General features: G+C 40.2%; 1 pseudogene; it reads left to right on the top strand.

The window, feature by feature from the left end:
- The first annotated feature begins 1,260 nt into the window (after positions 1-1,260).
- On the top strand, positions 1,261-1,972 carry LOC103728895 (annotated as a pseudogene).
- Positions 1,973-17,885: the final 15,913 nt, after the last annotated feature.

Genomic DNA, 17,885 nt, shown 5'->3' with positions numbered 1-17,885 from the left:
GCAATTTTAATATCTGACAAAAATACACTTCAAATTAAAACTCATCAGAAGAGATAAGGAGAGTTACTTCATTCTAATCAAAGGAACAATTGACCAAGAAGATATTACAATCATGAACATATATGCACCAAACTCTGGAGCACCCAATTTCATAAAATCAATACTCCAGGACTATAAAACAGGGATTAACCCCAACTAAGTAATAGTAAATGACTTTAATATCACACTATCTTCAATAGACAGGTCAACTGGACAAAGAATAAAGACATCTGAATTAAATGACATCTTACATGATATGGACCTAATAGACATACACAGAATATTCCACCCAAGCACCAAAGAATACACTTTCCGCTCAGCAGCCCATGAAAGTTATTCTAAAATTGACCACATTCTGGGACACAAAATAATTCTCAACAAATACATGCCTTCTATCAGATCACAATGCAATAAAGCTTATAATAAACAGCAAAAGAAGCTCTAGTAACTACACAAACTCATGGAGATTAAACAACACAGTTCTAAATGATGAATGGGTCAAAGAAGAAATTAAGAAATAAATAAAAGTACTCCTGGAACAAAATGAAAACCAGAACACAGCACAATAAAATCTCTGGGACACCCTAAAAGCATTCCTAAGAGGAAAGTTTATAGCTTTTAGTACCTACATTTTAAAAAATCAGAAAAAGCACATGTAAATGACTTGACAGTACAACTCAAGACTCTGGAAAGGCAAGAACAAACCAACCCCAAACCCAGTAGATGAGAAGAAATAACAAAAATCAGAGCAGAAATTAATGAACTAGAAACAAAGAAATACAAAAAATTAATGAATCTATGAGCTGGTTCTTTGAAAAGTTAAACAAAACAGACAGACCTTTATCCTGTTAACCAAAAAAATGAGCAAATCCAAATTAACAATATCAGAGATGAAAGGGAAACCTCACAAAAGACAAAAAACATTGTAACAGAATACTTTAAAAATCTATACTCCATTAAATTTGAAAAATGTAAAAAATGGATGAATTTCTATAGTCATGGACACCATCAAAATTAAACCAAGAAGAGATCAACAGTTTAAACAGACTCATAACAAATAAAGAAATTGAAACAACAGTATAAAACCTCCTGACTAAAAAAGTCCAGGACCAGATGGATTCACAGCAGAATTCTACCAGATGTTCAAAGGCGATATACAACCAATAATGCCAGAATTACTCAAAAAGACAGAAACAGTGGGAGAACTCCTGAACTCCTTCCATGAAGTCAGTATCGGTGAAATACCGAAACCAGGTAAAAATGCAACAAAAAAGAAAAAGATAGGCCCATATCCTTAATAAACATAGATGCAAAGATATTTAACAACTCAAACCACATATAGACATGCACATCAAAAAGACCATTCACCACAGTCAAGATGGATTTATTCCAGAAATACTGAGATAGTTCACTTATATACAATAATGAATGTAATAAAATATAAATGAACTTAAAGACAAAAGTTATCTCAATAGATGCAGAAAAGGCCTTTGACAAAATCCAGCATGCTTTCATGTTAAAAGTCCTGGAGAGGGTTTGGTCACGGCCTTATCCACTGCCATCCAGGTTTGAGGCCTGGGCGTGGAGCCTGGGCATGACCTGAGGGTTTCTTTGCCACTGCTCTGCACTACGTGATGGTCATGGGCCTCAACAAGGGCCACAGATGATGAAGAATGTGACCAAACAGAAGCACAGCTGGCAGTGGGGGTGCCTCACTAAGCACACCAACTTTGTGTGGGACACAATCAGGGAGGTGTACAGCTTTGTGCTCTATGAGAGGCCCACCATGTAGCTGCTCAAGATATCCATGAACAAGTGGGCACTCAAGTTCATTAAGAAGAGGGTGGAGATACACATCCATGCTGAGAGGAAGCAGGAGGAGCTGAGAAACTTGCTGGTGTCCCTGAGGAAAGCTGTGGCCAAGAAGAACTGAGCCCATAGCCTGCCTCCTGTCCCCTCAATAAATCTTCTATAAAACCACCCCCAGAAAAGTCCTAGAAGGTCTGGAGGGAACATACTTCAACATAATAAAAGCTAAATACAACAAACCCATAGCCAACATCATTCCAGATGGGAAAAACTGGAACAACTTCCATTAAAATCAGTTATCAGATAGGACTGTCCATGCTATCTATTCCTTTTCAATATATTTCAATATAGTTCAGTCTTTCAAGGGAAATAAGACAAAAAAGGAAATTAAAGGATTACTAATCGGAAAAGAAGAGGTCAAAGTGTCACTATTTGCAGACTATATGATATTATATATAAGGTCCCAAATATTCTACCAGAAAACTGTTAGAAATGATTAATACTTTCAGTAAAGTGGCAGGTTACAAAATCAACTTACCAAAAAAAATCAGCCTTTCTATATACCAATAAAAGGCAATTAGAAGAGGCATTCAAGGAAAATTTCCCATTAACAATAACCTCAAAAAATATTTAGGAATAAACCTATCCAAAGACATTAAAGATTTAAATCTTTAAAGAAAGATATAGAAGACACTAGGAGATTGAAAGACTTACCATGCTCATGGATTTGTAGAATTGATATTGTGAAAATGACCATCTTGCCAAAAGCAATCTAAAGATTCAATGCAATGCTGATCAAAATACCTATGACATTCTTCACAGAGCTAGAAAAAAAATCATCCTGTAATTCCTATGGAATTACAAAGGACCCCAGATGGCCAAAGCAATCTTGGAACAAAAAGAACAATGCTGGGGGGGATCACCATACCAGATCTCAGATTATATTAAAGAGCTATAGTCATAAAAACAGCATGGTACTCACACAAAAATAGACACATAGATCAATGGAACACAATAGAAGATCCAAACATGAGTACACGCAATTTCAGTTACTTGATATTTGACTAAGGTGCCAAGAACATACAATGGAGGAAAGACAGCATCTTCAACAGATGGTGCTGGCAAAACTGGATCTCCACCTGTAGAAAAATGAAACTAGATCCTTATCCTTCACCTTGCACAAAAGTCAACTCCAAATGGATCAAAGGCCTCAATGTGAAACTGGAAACCCTGAAACTATTAGAAGAAAATATTGGCAGTAACTTAACAAGATATAGGTGTAGGAAAGGATTTTCTAAGACAGAAGTTGCTTGGGAATTAAGGTCAGCCATCAACAAGTGGGACCTCATTAAACTAAAAAACATCTGTACAGCAAAAGAATCAATCAAAAAAGTGAAGAGAAAACCCACTGAATGGGAAAAAAATCTTCACCAGTGACACATCTGACAGAGGTTTAACATCCAGAATATATAAAGAACTCAAAAAACAAAGAATCCAGAAACGAAATGACCCAATTAAAAGATGGGCTAAAGATCTAAACAGAGAGTTCTCAAAGGAAGAAATAAAGATGGCTAAGAAACATCTCAAAAAGTGTTCAACATCATTAGTAATTAGGGAAATGCAAATTAAAACCACCCTAAGGTATCACCTTACCCCAATCAGACTGGCTAGGATCAAGAAAATAAATGATACCAAATGCTAGTGAGGATGTAGAGAAAGGGGAATGCTCATTCACTACTGGTGGCATTGAAAACTCATGCAACCCCTTTGGAAAACAGTGTGGAGAACTCTTAAACTAAAAATCAACCTACCATATGACCCAGTTATACCACTCCTTGGCATACAGCCAAAGGACTCATTAAGCTACAAAGCTTCTGTATAACAAAAGAAACAGCCAAGGAAGTGAAGAGGAAGCCCACTGAGTGGGAGAAAATCTTTACCAGCTACACATCTGACAGAGGATTAATATCCAGAATATACAAAGAACTCAAAAAAACAAACAAACAAAAAACCAAGAAAATAAATGGCCCAATAAATAGATGGGCAATAGATCTAAACAGAATTCTCAAACAAGAAATAAAAATGGCTGAGAAACACTTTAAAAAGTGCTCAACAGTCTTAGTAATTAGAGAAATGCAGATTAAAACCACTTTACGAATCCACCTTCCCCCAGTCAGACTGGCTAAAATCAAGAGAATGAAAGACACCAAATGCTGGAGAGGATGTGGAGAAAAGAGAACGCTTATCCACTGCTGGTGGGAATGCAAACTCATGCAACCACTATGGAGAGCAGTGTGAAGAACCCTCAAAAAACTAAAACTAAACCTACCATATGATCCAGTGATACCACTCCTCAGCATATACCCAAAGGACTCATCGTACTGTAGAGATACCTGTACATCCATGTTTGTTGTTCTTTTCACAATAGCTAAGAAATGGAAATACCCTAAATGCCCCTCAGCTCACGAATAGATAAACAAAATGTGGTACATTTGCACAATGGAGTTCTACTCAGCAGTAAGAAAAGATGAAATTATGAAATTTGCAGGTAAACGGATGGAACTAGAGACTGTTAAACTAAGTAACACAAGTGCAGAAAAGCAAGTGACGTATACTCTCCCTCATTTGTGGATTGTAGCACCAGTCCCTTTTATGTGAGTATATATCCTGATGTTACACCAGGAGCCAGGAAAATGGAAAGAAAACGCAGAGGTAAAAGAAAAGAACGAACCTTAAAGAGGGGGCTAGTAGGGAACAGAAGTTACCATGGAAAAGGTGAGAAAACTGGGAGTGTTCAGTTAGGAGGGGAGGAGGAAGGGACATACACGGGGCCAAGGTGTGGAAGGAGGGAACTCAGGAGAAGGGCATGGTGGGAGGCCGGTGTTATTGGGGGAAGGGTAGAGATACTGGGGGCACCTGGACTTGGAAGTGAAGAGGAAGGGAGGATGGGGGGGAGAGAGGTAGAGATGAATGGATCTTGGGGGACTAGGGAAGCCAGAGGGATATGGGTTGCCTCTGAAACACTCTGAGAAATGTACATACAGTGACTGGACATTAGTGCACATGTATACTGGAGGATCATATGGCAAGGAACACCGTGCCAGATAAGAGAGACCTCCCTTTGAATGGTTGGTCAGAGTAGTCCAAGAGAATTCCAAAATAACACAGGGTATTACCAGAACTCTTGGCTATCTCCCAGCACTGGAAGACAAGACCCTGCCGCTGAAAACAAGACATAATTCAGACACAGAACTTGGAGCAATGGAGCAGTAACTGACCTGGAAGCCTTCTACCTGAAGTTTAGCTCTCATAGTTCTAAAGCATTACTATACAAGCTGCTAAGGGGAAAAAAATCAATGATTCAACTTGGTCCTAAAACCTAATAACCATAACGACTGGCACAGCAAACTACCTCTATTGGTACAGTAGTGGCACTGTTATCTGGGGGGTAATCAACAGCTACCTACTTGGACTTAAAATCCTCTCAATGGGAATGAACTCATGGGTGTCACTATAAACATAGTCAAATCCACATGGCTGGAGAGTTCATAGATCCTAGAGAAAATCCCATCTCTGTCATATCTCTAGACAAACAAAATTTTTTTACTAGATGTTAAATATGGATCCTTTTATTTATAGACAAGTATACTGTACATCACCCATCCAAGAAGTTTTTTTGCATCAGTTGGAGGCTACTGCAGAATCCCACAACTCATCAGACACAGAGAATGTATGTTTGAGAGATGAATATGGATCCTTTTATTTATAGACAAGTATACTGTACATCACCCATCCAAGTTTTTTTTGCATCAGTTGGAGGCTACTGCAGAATCCCACAACTCGTCAGGCACGGAGAATGTATGTTTGAGAGATACCCAGTCCTAGGTGACATTATCTACAGTTGAACATCTACACCTAAGGCTCATGGAACATGGTGAAACAGGTGGGTAGAGAGAAAACTAGTGCATCCCTCAACTCTCACCAGTGGAGCTTCCTTACACAACAGAGTGTGATGTACACAGAAGGACATACCTAGCCAAGTTTTAAAGAATAAGAGACTTCATAGTGTGTCTCCCTGGATAGGACTCCTATATTAAATGTCTCCCACCCACAGCTCAGGGACCATTGCAGAAGAGAGGCCAGAAATATTATAAGATCCAGGGCTGGTTCATGAACATAGGGAAGCAGAGGCTTTTAGGCCACTGGACACTTACACATGTGAACTTGTGGCAATGGTGGCATCAAGTACAGGACCCATGCCAACTCAATCAGACAAGGGCCCAGAGTGGAGCGAGGGAATGAGTGGCAGGCCTGCCCCAGTCTAGGAACTACTGGAGACTGATTACTACTGGGTGAGGGAGAGTAGACCATCCTTAGGGTCTCTAGATAGACTGACTAGACTCCAGTGGATGAACTTGCACCAAAGGACATCTGGGTACACATGCTTGATAGATAGGACTTAACATGTATGACGGAATACAAGAGGGCCAGTGGGGGGGGGCACGGGGGGGATGGGGATACGGATGGGAGAGGGGGGTCTAAATTTGATTAAGAACTCTTGTATGAAATAAAAGTTCAATAATTTTTAATTAAAATTTTAAAAAAAGAAAGCAGGCTGAGCAGAGGTCAGGGAAGAAAGGCAGTAAGCAGCATTCCTCCATGCTCCAGTTCCTGCCTCCAGGTTCTTGCCTTGAGCTCCTGCCCTGACTTCCCTCAGAGGTGAACTGTGACCTGGGAGATGTAAAATAAACCCTTTCCTCCCCAAGTTGGTTTTTGCGACAGTGTCTATCACAGCAATAGAAAGCAAACTAGGACACTTTCAATGCCAGGTATTTTATCACAATAACCTAATAGAGTTTGACATGCTCAGGACTACTGACTTTAACTGAGTTCGGTCACTTAATTTTGAATTCCTTACCCTAAAACATGACTCCGACATTCATCCTATTTCAAGAGCCATTACGAAGATTGACTTTTGAATTCAGCTCACCATCCAGGTTAGCTCAGATGGTGAGAGCTAGGCTTCCTGAATTCAAATTCTTCCAGATGCATGACCTTCTATAAGTTATTCATTCATTAGTTTGGAGGAACTGAAGCTCCTTGATCATAAGGTGGTTATGAAAATTAACTTGGTAAATATATGAAAAGTATTTGGAATAGTGTTTGTCATTGAGTTGGTGTTTATGTAACTCTTAATAGTATGGGAAATCACTTTGAAAGTCAAAACGGCATCACCCAAAGATACTGGAGCCCAATAGGATGGACCTAATACAGAAGTTTTCTGTGAATTTTCGAATGAGAGCCTCAAAGTTTGCTTTTGGAGCACTTCTAAATATGCCCTGAACATTCATTAATTCAAAACTGTACGATCAGTCATTCCAATTCTCAAAGAAACATTGCTTAAGTCCTGTGGCTCCCCACCTTGCTTTCTGCCACCCCAAAGCCCCAAAATTTGGGCATCTCTAAGGATAGAGAAAATGGCAGGACTCACATGATGTACTTAAGTCATATTTTCCAGTGTAAGAATTCTGCATGGACGTCAGCGCTTAATCTACCACAGCCAGTTGACGGCTCATCAATCTGCACTGCCCCTCTTTAGAGATAGACATGCAGAAGTCTAAGCAATGAAAAACTACATATTCATGATTTAAAATCCTCATTCTCTAAAAATCACTGTGGAGTTCAGCCCAAGCAATCACTGAGTCAATCTTGAGATTCAATGTCTAATCAATCTACAAATTGACCTATCAAAATTTGTAATCTGAAGTTCCCAGGAATGTTTTTTAAAAGGCACGTCTGCATTAAACCTTCTTCAAAGCTGACTCATTGAAACTTCAACAATTGTAGAGAGCTGGGATGGCACAGGTTGTGATACAAATTATTTTAGACCCACTTCTGGGTATGACTTAACACCCTTGTGACTATCAGGCAAACCTCTTTGTTATGTACAAACAGACTCCACCAACCCAAAAGTTAAGATGTCGTCTGACAGCATCTGAGGTTGTAACAAAGATTTCCCCTGTTTGCTGTAACCCACCTAACTTGATGTTTCTAGCAATGGATTTGAAAAGCACCTTGATTTATGGCTTCCTTTGTTCTATTTCTTATAGAAACTTCATGAAAATGTTACTATACTGGAACATGGTATTTGGGGTAACCTGAATCCGTGTTCCTGAGCCATCACCACTCGTATTTGGCTCCAGAATAAACTATCTCTTATTCCCTTTGAAATGAAAGCTGTGGTTTTTTTTACATCAGCAAAGTCAATGACTTAAACTTCAAGCACTCATATAGGCAGACACCTGCTACATGCACATAATGTTATTGTCTAATATGAGAGACACTGACTGGGGACAACAGCAGACACCCATGTGACTGTCTATCACCATCATTTCTGTACGATTAGCACTCAACAGATTACTTTAAATTACCTAATTATAGTATGTTCCATATATATTTGTTAGAATTAGGGCTTTCTAAGCACCTTCACATACACTGTATGGCTTTTAAACTTGAAGCTATTTCTCACACAGGCATTTTTACCTATACTCCTCATTTTACAATTAGCAAAACTAAAGTTCCTATCGGTTCAAGAACATGAGCGTATACCTGCATCTCTAAGATTCATGTATGTAATGCTATTGTATGTGCATAAAAATTGTAAGTAATGCAGTGCTAAGATCTATTTCAATTAGTGTGTCATACATCTCATGTTATAGACTGTGCCATGTTCTACACAGCCATAGCAAATATAGCTTTTACACTCTAATCAGAATTTGGCAGTACACCTGAGAAGGCTGACAGCATGCCAACATCAGGCAAGCTGAGAATCTATCTCAATAGGGAGATTTGTCAAGAAACACAGGAGGCAAATAGAATCCCCGGAGGTCTAAATGGAGAAGGATATAAAGCTATAAGGCCTGTTCATCCCCACCCTCTCTAAATCCTCCTACACTGGAGGCCCCCTCTAGCTGCTGCCATATTGCCAAGTCTGTATTTTCTCACCTCCCACTCACTCCAATCTGCTCCCCAGCTCCACTCTCCTAAGATTTTTCTCCCCAGTACAAACCAGGTTTCCCCTTCATTTATGAGCATCATTAGAACAGGATCTGACCACTGGGCTTTCTTTCTGCTATCATAATCAAATCATTAATTCCTATTCATCATAAAATAACTGGTATAAATAAGAAAAATATAAATATCAAATTATAATTACTATGGATTTCACATTTGGGAATAACTTTTTGGCATATGTGCTTCCAGACTTTTCCTCACATACCAGAACATGCATGATTTTTACAGAACAGTACCATAACCTAGCTAACCTAAAACATGGTTGTTGTAGGAACGTTTGGATTTATTTCATTTTGCTTTTCTTTCAACTATGTTAATACATAAAAGCACATGAACTTCATCATGACTTCGGGATAAACTACTTAATTCTCTATTGGTGAATATTTAGGTTGTTTGCAATTTTATTATTATAGGCAACATTTTAGGGACATACATTATTTGCTTAAGTTAAATGTTAAATGTCTGGCTATCCCATTTGCTGTGGAGAATTCTTTAATGACTCTCCCTTGATTTAGGGGATAAATTCCAGATGCACTAGTTTAACTCAATTTTGTCTACATCCCCTTCACGTGCTCACACAGACCCTGTGTGCCCTTTGCTGCGTTTGGCCTTGTGTGCGTCTCCTCCACTTCACTAACCCTTTCCCTTTTACTCTGGTTTCAAAATTAGTTTAAGTATCATTTTCTAGAAGTTAGCCATCATTCTGATTCTTAATCAACACAACTTATTAGACTTAGAAAACAATACCCAATACATGGTATGCTCAGTGCTTAGAACTGAGTGACCAAAAGATGAGAACCGCACCCCCCAAAGCCAAGTCCCTCTAAGAACTTTTGTCTCTCATCTCCTGCTGCCCCTTTTTTCTCCAAAGCAAATCATAGTAACTGAAATTCCTCTTCTCCAGGGTGGGACATAGATACTAGAATCCCTTTTGCTCAAAGTCTAAAAATCTTACTTTAACATTCTCCATGCCTTTCTATCCATAGGAAAATGAAGACCCTCTTTTCCAGAGGGTTCCTACCTCAGGCCTGGGAGGAAGGAAGGTTTCACACAGAGATCATGAAGAAGCTGGACAGACTTCTCTGTGTTTCCTAACTCAGTCTGTCACCACTGACACATACCCTCTTTGTCCAGCCCCATTTCCCCCACATGACTGAACCTGAGCATAACATCAGAATCTCCCCCTGTGTCTTGGGCATATGATTCGAAGGATTTTCATATCACGCAAGACTCTAAGTAAACCTGTCAGATATTTCTCTTATTAACTCATTATATGTTATGAGATTATTAGTTGTGACCTATTATAATAATGGGCAAGGAATTGAATTGCACCAGCTCTCCTACAAATTCAAATGAAATCATTCTGACCAATAATAATTTAATGAACACATTCATTTCTCACTTCCTTTGTGCCAGGAAACATTCTAAGCACATAACATAGACACATCATTTTAACCTGTAAACAAAGCTGTGAGAAGTTCTTAATGCCTCTAATTTTACAGATAAACAGTTAGATGCTATCGTTTGTTGGGTTGGGGAAGGGATTCTAATTATTTATACATGAGTGTTTGCACAAAATATCAAACTAGGTCTATGTTTTATGTCTTACTAAAGGTCTATCATTAGCTATGTTTCAATGAATAAGTTATTTTTCAAAAACATTTAAACCATGATATCTAGAAGAACAAGTTATAAGATACAATTAAAGAGAACTGTGCAATTTAAGGCAAAGCTGTTAGGATAAAAATTTAGAAAGGAGGGTAAACTATGAGCATTCTAGATTAAAACTCAACTCTGAAATCTGATAAACACATTAATTGTCTCTACACATCAATAAGAATTGTGGGGAATCCAACCTACAGGCACTGTTTTGGTCTAAGTAGCATACCATTTCATCAGGTAGTTAGCCTCCTACAATAAAAATCAAAGCTATTACTTTATTTTACTCAGCTAGCCGAAAGGAAAATTGGAATCCCTACCCATAAGAAAACAGAACCAAAAACAACTCCACATTATAGCTGTTAAGCATTTATAAAAACACATTACATTTTTAAAGCAGTCAACAAGTAATTAGTTGGGCCTAGAATTAGATTCGTTTTTATTGTTAGAATGTGGAAATAAACTTACTGAATAAGTTGTTCAACTATTAAACCTTGACCAAAAAGAATTTATTGTTAATTACGATAACATAAAACTTCTTTTCCCTTCAAAACTAACAAGGTCTGCATGACTTTCACTAATTCACTTGGTTTCTAACCAAGGTAAAACTAATGAACTCAGTGAAGAAGGTGGCCATGCTTCACACAGGAGTTCCCCAGACTGCTGAAGTATGGGACTTTGTGTTAGGGGCATGAGAAGACACGATAAAAACATGACCTCTTAGAGTATCAATTTTCCTAACAATGTGGAGAGATATATATCACATTTATTTCAAAACAAGCATAGCTATAGTATGAAATAAAACAGAATTTCACAGGTTTTAAAATAAAAATCTGTCATCCACTAAAATGCCTTTGACACTGTAATTTTACCCCTTTTGAAGTTTGTGCCATTTTAATGTATTAACTCTTAGAAAATTTACTATAAAATCAGAAAATTATTTATGGAAAAATAATTATTTCCTATATATCTGAGTTTGTAGAGAATATCTGCTACTCGTGTGTAAAACAAAGATTATCTTTATCATTAATATGCATATGTCTTTCTTGACACTTTTAATACTTTCAGAAGGTTTCACTGAAGAAATCCTAATAGCTAAAGTAAATAAAAACTAACATACCCTTCCTCTACTCCAAAATCATGGACAAAAGGGGCCACAAAAGCTTCTAATTTTTACTTTTGGTTTTTTCTTTCTCAATTTTTATTATATTTAAATTTATTTCAAGTTTGAATTTGTGATGGAACTGGTAATATTGTTGGAATTGGTTGGAAAGGGGAGTTTGAACAGTCACATATATGTTATTTAGACAGGTATGAAATGCCAAATTGAATTCATAAATATATGTAAAATAGATCTCTCATGGGGGAAAAAAATCACCCACGTACCATCTCACAAAACTAATTTGTATTCCTACAACCAGTAATCCTTTTTACTAGCATCAGTTTTCTACAATTTACAGATCTGTAAAATACCTTGAGAGATGATGAAAGACAGATGATTGGGCAAGGTGTGTCTAGAAAAAAATATATTATTTTCCTTGTCCATTCTGGCCCCTCCAATTATTCGTGACAGTTACTCCCAGAGATACTTATGTGTGTGCGTAAGCGCTCTCTCTCTCTCTCTCTCTCTCTCTCTCTCTCTCTCTCTCTCTCACACACACACACACACACACACACACACACACACACACACTACCCCCTCCTCAGACAGGTGAAGGCTCAGAGATCTAATTCACAACAGAAAATTCAGAATCCTCCTTCAGTGCTGGTCCCTGATGGCTTTCTCCTGGTGCTACAAGGGGTGAAACTTCCATTGCTTCCCTGCTGACTTATCTTGAGTTCTTCAGAAGCCCACCTATGTAAGTTGTTTAGGAGGTGTGAGTACCACTGAAGGGGAAAAGAAAGTAAGACAGAGATGGTAACACAGCACAGCAACAAAAGAACCAAGTAGCTGGGGCTTAACCTCACGGAGAAATTGGGGGAAACTACAAATGCCTTGTTCAGAGCTATTCCAATTAAGGGGCAAGAAAGCTGGGGTATTTATGCCCAGTTCCCTGGGGTCATTGGTGGAAGGTTGCTCCCAAAGAAGCCTTCTGGAGCTTTAGAGAGACACACAGAGGCAGGTGGTTGGAAGTCCACAGACACACACAGAAAAGCAGGGTCTGGAGATGTAAGCAGAGCCCTCAACGGCATCTGCAGCACACAGGCTGGATGCCAGCGTCTCGGCTGGGCCTGGGAGCTTGGAAGCCTGTACTAACAGGCCCTCTCCACTGGGGTCCTGCTAAATCCTGTCCCAGGCACTCTGATGGCAGAGAACACGAGTCTTGTACTATGAACTCAACACTTCTTGTCCCTTTCTGGTCCTGGATCTGTTTCCCTTCCTCACCTAGATCTTTGATCCTCCTACTCCCAAAGGTGCTCATTCCTCTCTCCGGTTCCCCTTGAGAAGCTCAGACCATACAAAACCAAAGCCCAAAGAAGCACAAAGGCCCATAAAGCAGAAGAAGCAAAGACACTAAAGACTCAACTGCTGACTTAGGCAGAAAACAACGAAAACAAAATACAAGCCATGTTTCCAACTTCATCCTGCTGCGCAGACACTCTGCTCAGAGAAAGGATGGTGAACACGCGCTTCCTCAGTCTCCTGGGATCTGATGGTTTCTGTGAAACAGTGCTCTCCCTATGGGTTGCTTGGATGCTTCATTGAACATCAGAATGAAAATCCAGATAATACGAGGACTCCACTCACAGTACAGACACACAGGATGCCCTCGGTCCCAGAACCCAATGGGTGTTTTCTAGATTGTTTCATCATTAGGGGAACCTATCTTCCCTCCCAAGTTAGAGCTCTGGGGTATATTTCTTCTTAACTCTGGACTGGGAAGTAAGTAATAGCTTAACATCCTGGCTTCTCTACACATTTCATATTTTCATTAGTTTGAAGTTCTTTTCTCTTCCATAGTCTTGATAAGAAATAGAAGAAACTGCTATTTATTTGAAAGCTTAGTAAACATCAGCAGCTTCATACACATACTCTCTTAAATATATCCAAAAATCCATGCTCAGGGAACGGAAGTGCTGCCAAGCAGGTCACAACTTCAATAATCTTGACCAGAACAGGGCCTACAATAGGTTTCAGCAGATAACACAATGGTTCCTTACAGACCATTACAGCCTCTTCCTTTTGTGCTCATGGGGACAGGGGGGCGGGGGTAGTGACAAGTGAACAGAGCAGAGCTTTGTTGAGAGACCAACCTCACCTCTTACCCAGTGTCGCTGATACCCAGCAGTGTGATCCTGGACACCCCCTTCATTCAACAAGCAACAAGCACATACGAAGTGCCAGGCTCTGTGTACCCTATCTGCAGGGAAGACTATTCAAAGAGCCAGACCATAGTCAAGCAAGCCCACAAGCAACCACAATTTAGGTTAAATATTAGAAGCAAGTAACAGGTAGATTCTGAGATGACGCTAGGTGACCCCTGCCTCCTGGCAGTCACAACTTCATACAGTCCTCTCTTAAGTGTGGTCAGAACTCAGTGACCTACTCCTAAAAATAGAATAGGATAAAGGTAATGGAGTCCTTGTCTCCATGACTAAATTTATAAGGTGATGACTTTCATGTTGCTGCAGAATCCATCCCTCACTGTCTTTGGTAAAGTAAGCTTCCATGCCAGAGGAACCAACATGGCAAGGTATTGAATGTAGCCTACAGCCAAGGTAGCCAACAAGGGTCGGAAGGGTGCACTTAACTAAAGCCCAGAAACAGAAACAACCATGAGAGCTTGGAAAGCAATCTTCCACAGTTAAGCCTGCCCAGCCCCGTCGAGCACCATGATTAGAGCCTTGTGAGAGACTGAGAAGCATAAGACCCAAGAAAGCCAAGTTCAAATTCCAGACCCACAGAAACTATGACCCGACATGTGGTGAGTTGCTGCACAACAACAGATCATAAACACAAAACACAGTAGCTGGTTGTTAGGAGATCACCAAAGAGGAGATAACTTGAGATGAAGCAGGGAGATGAGGCCTTTCAGAGAACCTGTGTTTAAGCAGACCGCTAGCAAGTCAGTGAAGGATGTTAGGGGGAGGAGAACTCCAAGTCTTGGAACATTAGGAAAGCTTATATAAAAAATGAAAATTCTCTCCAGGTAGTTCCTCCCCCATAGAGTGTTTTGGGGGTTAACTGAGACAGCATGTGTGATGTGCTTCACATGGTACATGGTACAAATAATAAGCTAGGTACCATGATGAATGGTGGGGATGCTACAATCGTTGGCATTTTGTAAGTACTACTACCAAGTGAATTAAACCTAGTGGTCAAAAAGTGGCAGCTATTCCTATCCACAGATTCTAGTTCAATCCATCTCTTTGCAGTCTGAACCATGCCTTATTCTGAACAAGTCTTCCAAGACCTCTATGCAGGCAGAAGAAAGGGACTGGGTAGCTTTCTTAATAATCACATTATAAATACACTTATTTCTATGTTCCAATCATGAACACATGTTTATAATCATGTTATAAATATACTTATTTCTGTGACAGTACTAACAACTCACTTCCTTATCAGCCAACAAATTCCTCACTTAATTCTGGAAGGCCTGCCATTTGAGTCAGTTCACTGTCTTCTACCCTATGGAAGTGCACTTCCCAAAGACAGAAATAGTGACACACCATCCTCTTTATGTCCTGGAAAACACAAAGCAGTGGAGGGGCTATTCCATCCCACCACCGCCACCCTCCCTACACACATGGGTTCACATGTTGTTGGAACAGTTCCTAAACAGTCTCCAAATCACAGCTCCTGGTGAAGCTTCTTTCCTCTCCTCCATTCTGTGCTACCATAACAGAATATCAGAACTGAGTAATTCATCAAAACAATCTTACTCCTTATAGTCCTGAAGGCTGGCAAGTCCTGGGTCAATGGCCTGAAACTAGTAAAGTTTTCTTGTGGCTATCATCTCATTGAAGATGGAAGGACCAGAGAGTGCTGCTGAGAGGGGACTATACTTTTTTTATAGTATCTGTATAGGATTGTTTAGTATATTGTATAGTATAGGACTGTTTTTATAATAAACCCAATCTTGGTGGGGGGGGGGCAAGATGGCTCATTGGTAAAGGCACTTCCCACCAAGCCTGACAACCTGAGTTTGATCCTCAGGACTCAAAAGGCAGAAGGAGAAAACCAACTCCCATATACTGCCCTCTGACCTCCACACATGTGCCATGGCATGTACACACACACACACACACACACACACACACACACACACACACACACTAAATTAAATAATTAAAAATAAATAAATCCAATCTCATGATAAGCAACTATATTAGTTATTTTTATGTCACAGTGACAAAAGATACTTGACAGAAACAGCATAAGGGAAGAAAGGTCTCTCTGAGGTCCTGGTTACTAAGGGCTTCAGTCTGTGGCAGAGCAGTTCAGCTTGCAGTGCAGGAACTATGTGGAGAGACTGTTCACATCATGGTGGACCAGGTAGCAGAAAGTGAGGGAGGAACCAGGGACTCTAATTAAAAGGAGACCTCCATTAGCCCCAAATCTTCCCTTTAGGGAAGAATGAAGGTCCTGAACACTCTACCCAACTCCCTTGACTCTGTGTACCTACACAAAAGTGCTTAAGCTCCCCAGCTATTTGGCTCCTACAGTCTCCCACTGGTCAGTAATCACCCTCATTGACTAATAAAGGTCAGTGTGGATTGTGTGAAGTTGGTTGCTTTTCTTTCCTACCTGTGACTCTCAACTCCTAATCCCTAACATTTGGTGCTGGAAACCCCTGAGAGCATTCTCAGCACGGAGAGAGTTAAAACTCCTGTCCCTAACAATAAAAATTTACAAAGGCTGCCCTCCAGGAACCTACTTTGATCACCTAGGCTCTATTTTCTGTGGGTTCTACAGCTACCCAAAATAGTGTCAGGAGCTGAGGAAGAAACATTCCAAACATGAGACTACAGAAAACATTTCATATTCAAACCATAACACTAAGCCCTCCCAAGACAAAGGCATTACGCCATTTATGAAGGCAGAGGGACAGGGAGCTGTGGGTCCAGAACCTCTGGCAGAAGTAACAAGGAAAAGCACTGAAGCATCAACCAGCATGGAGACTGATGCAGGGACCTGTCAGAACCCCACGTGGACCATGTGCAAAGGTGAGAAGAGGTGCCCTGGGTGATGTGATAGCAATGACCAGCCCACAGGAACCTCTTTTCTCTGAAAGCAGCTCCTCACCTGCTTTCAGCAGAATTAATGTTTCAGCAACCATTTTTTCTACTACATGACACCCCTCATAGTTCATGAGACCATGATGCCCATGTGACCCAATCAGACTCCCTCTGGTGAACCTTTAATTGGTATGAGAACCTAACTTTAAGTCTAGCCCAGTCTCTTGAATGGAGAGGAACTATAAAAACAAATTGGTGGGGCTGGAGAGATGGCTCAGCAGTTAAGCACACTGACTGCTCTTGCAGAGGACCCAGGTTCAATTCCCAGCACCCACATGGTGGCTAAGAACCGTCCTTAACTCCAGTTCCAGGGGAATCCAAAGCCCTTTTCTGATCCCCGTGTCACTGCATGACACGGGTACACTCACATGCATGCAGACAGTACACTCATATACATAAAATAAAAATAAATAAAATATTTAAAAAATTGAAAAACAAGTTGGTAGCCATGCCCAGAGAATAGCAAAAGATGATTTCATGATGGAAAGAATAAAGCAAATGGGCCCAGCAGCAAAGTTATTAAAAAGCAAAGAGGTCTAGAGTTCATGGAAGTTCCTTACCAGCTGTTGTATCAGAACCCTTGAAATACCTTGCCCTAGTGTCTTTCTGCTCCTGTGACAATCACCACGACTAGTAACAATATAGGAGAGGACTGTGTTCATTTCAGCATACAGGTTATGTCGAGAGAAGTCAGAGCAGGAGCTCAAGCAGACTTAAAGCAGAAACCATGGGGCTACGCTGCTTGCTCGCCCACTCTCAGGCTCATGATCAGCTAGCTTTCTTACACAGCCCAGGACCACCTGCCCAGGGAAAGGTATCACCCACAGTGGACTGGGCTATATCAATCAACAGTCAAGACAATCCCCCACATACAGTCCCATAAGCCACTCCAATCTGGGAAATCCTTCAACTGAGACTCCCTTCTCTGGGCTGTCTAGTTGACAATCAAAGCTTTAGGGTATAACCCCCAAATCCTGGGTGATTCCTTTTTTTCCTCTTCTTTAAATTTGCTTGACTTAACTTTTGTCACTTGCTGCCAAAATTGCTGGTATGTTGCAGGC

This window comes from Nannospalax galili, unplaced genomic scaffold (genome assembly GCF_000622305.1).
Source record: "Nannospalax galili isolate Female #2095 unplaced genomic scaffold, S.galili_v1.0 scaffold271, whole genome shotgun sequence".
Taxonomy (NCBI): Eukaryota; Metazoa; Chordata; class Mammalia; order Rodentia; family Spalacidae; genus Nannospalax; species Nannospalax galili.
Note: the sequence above shows the minus strand (reverse complement) of the source record. Positions and strands in the feature narration are given on the sequence as shown.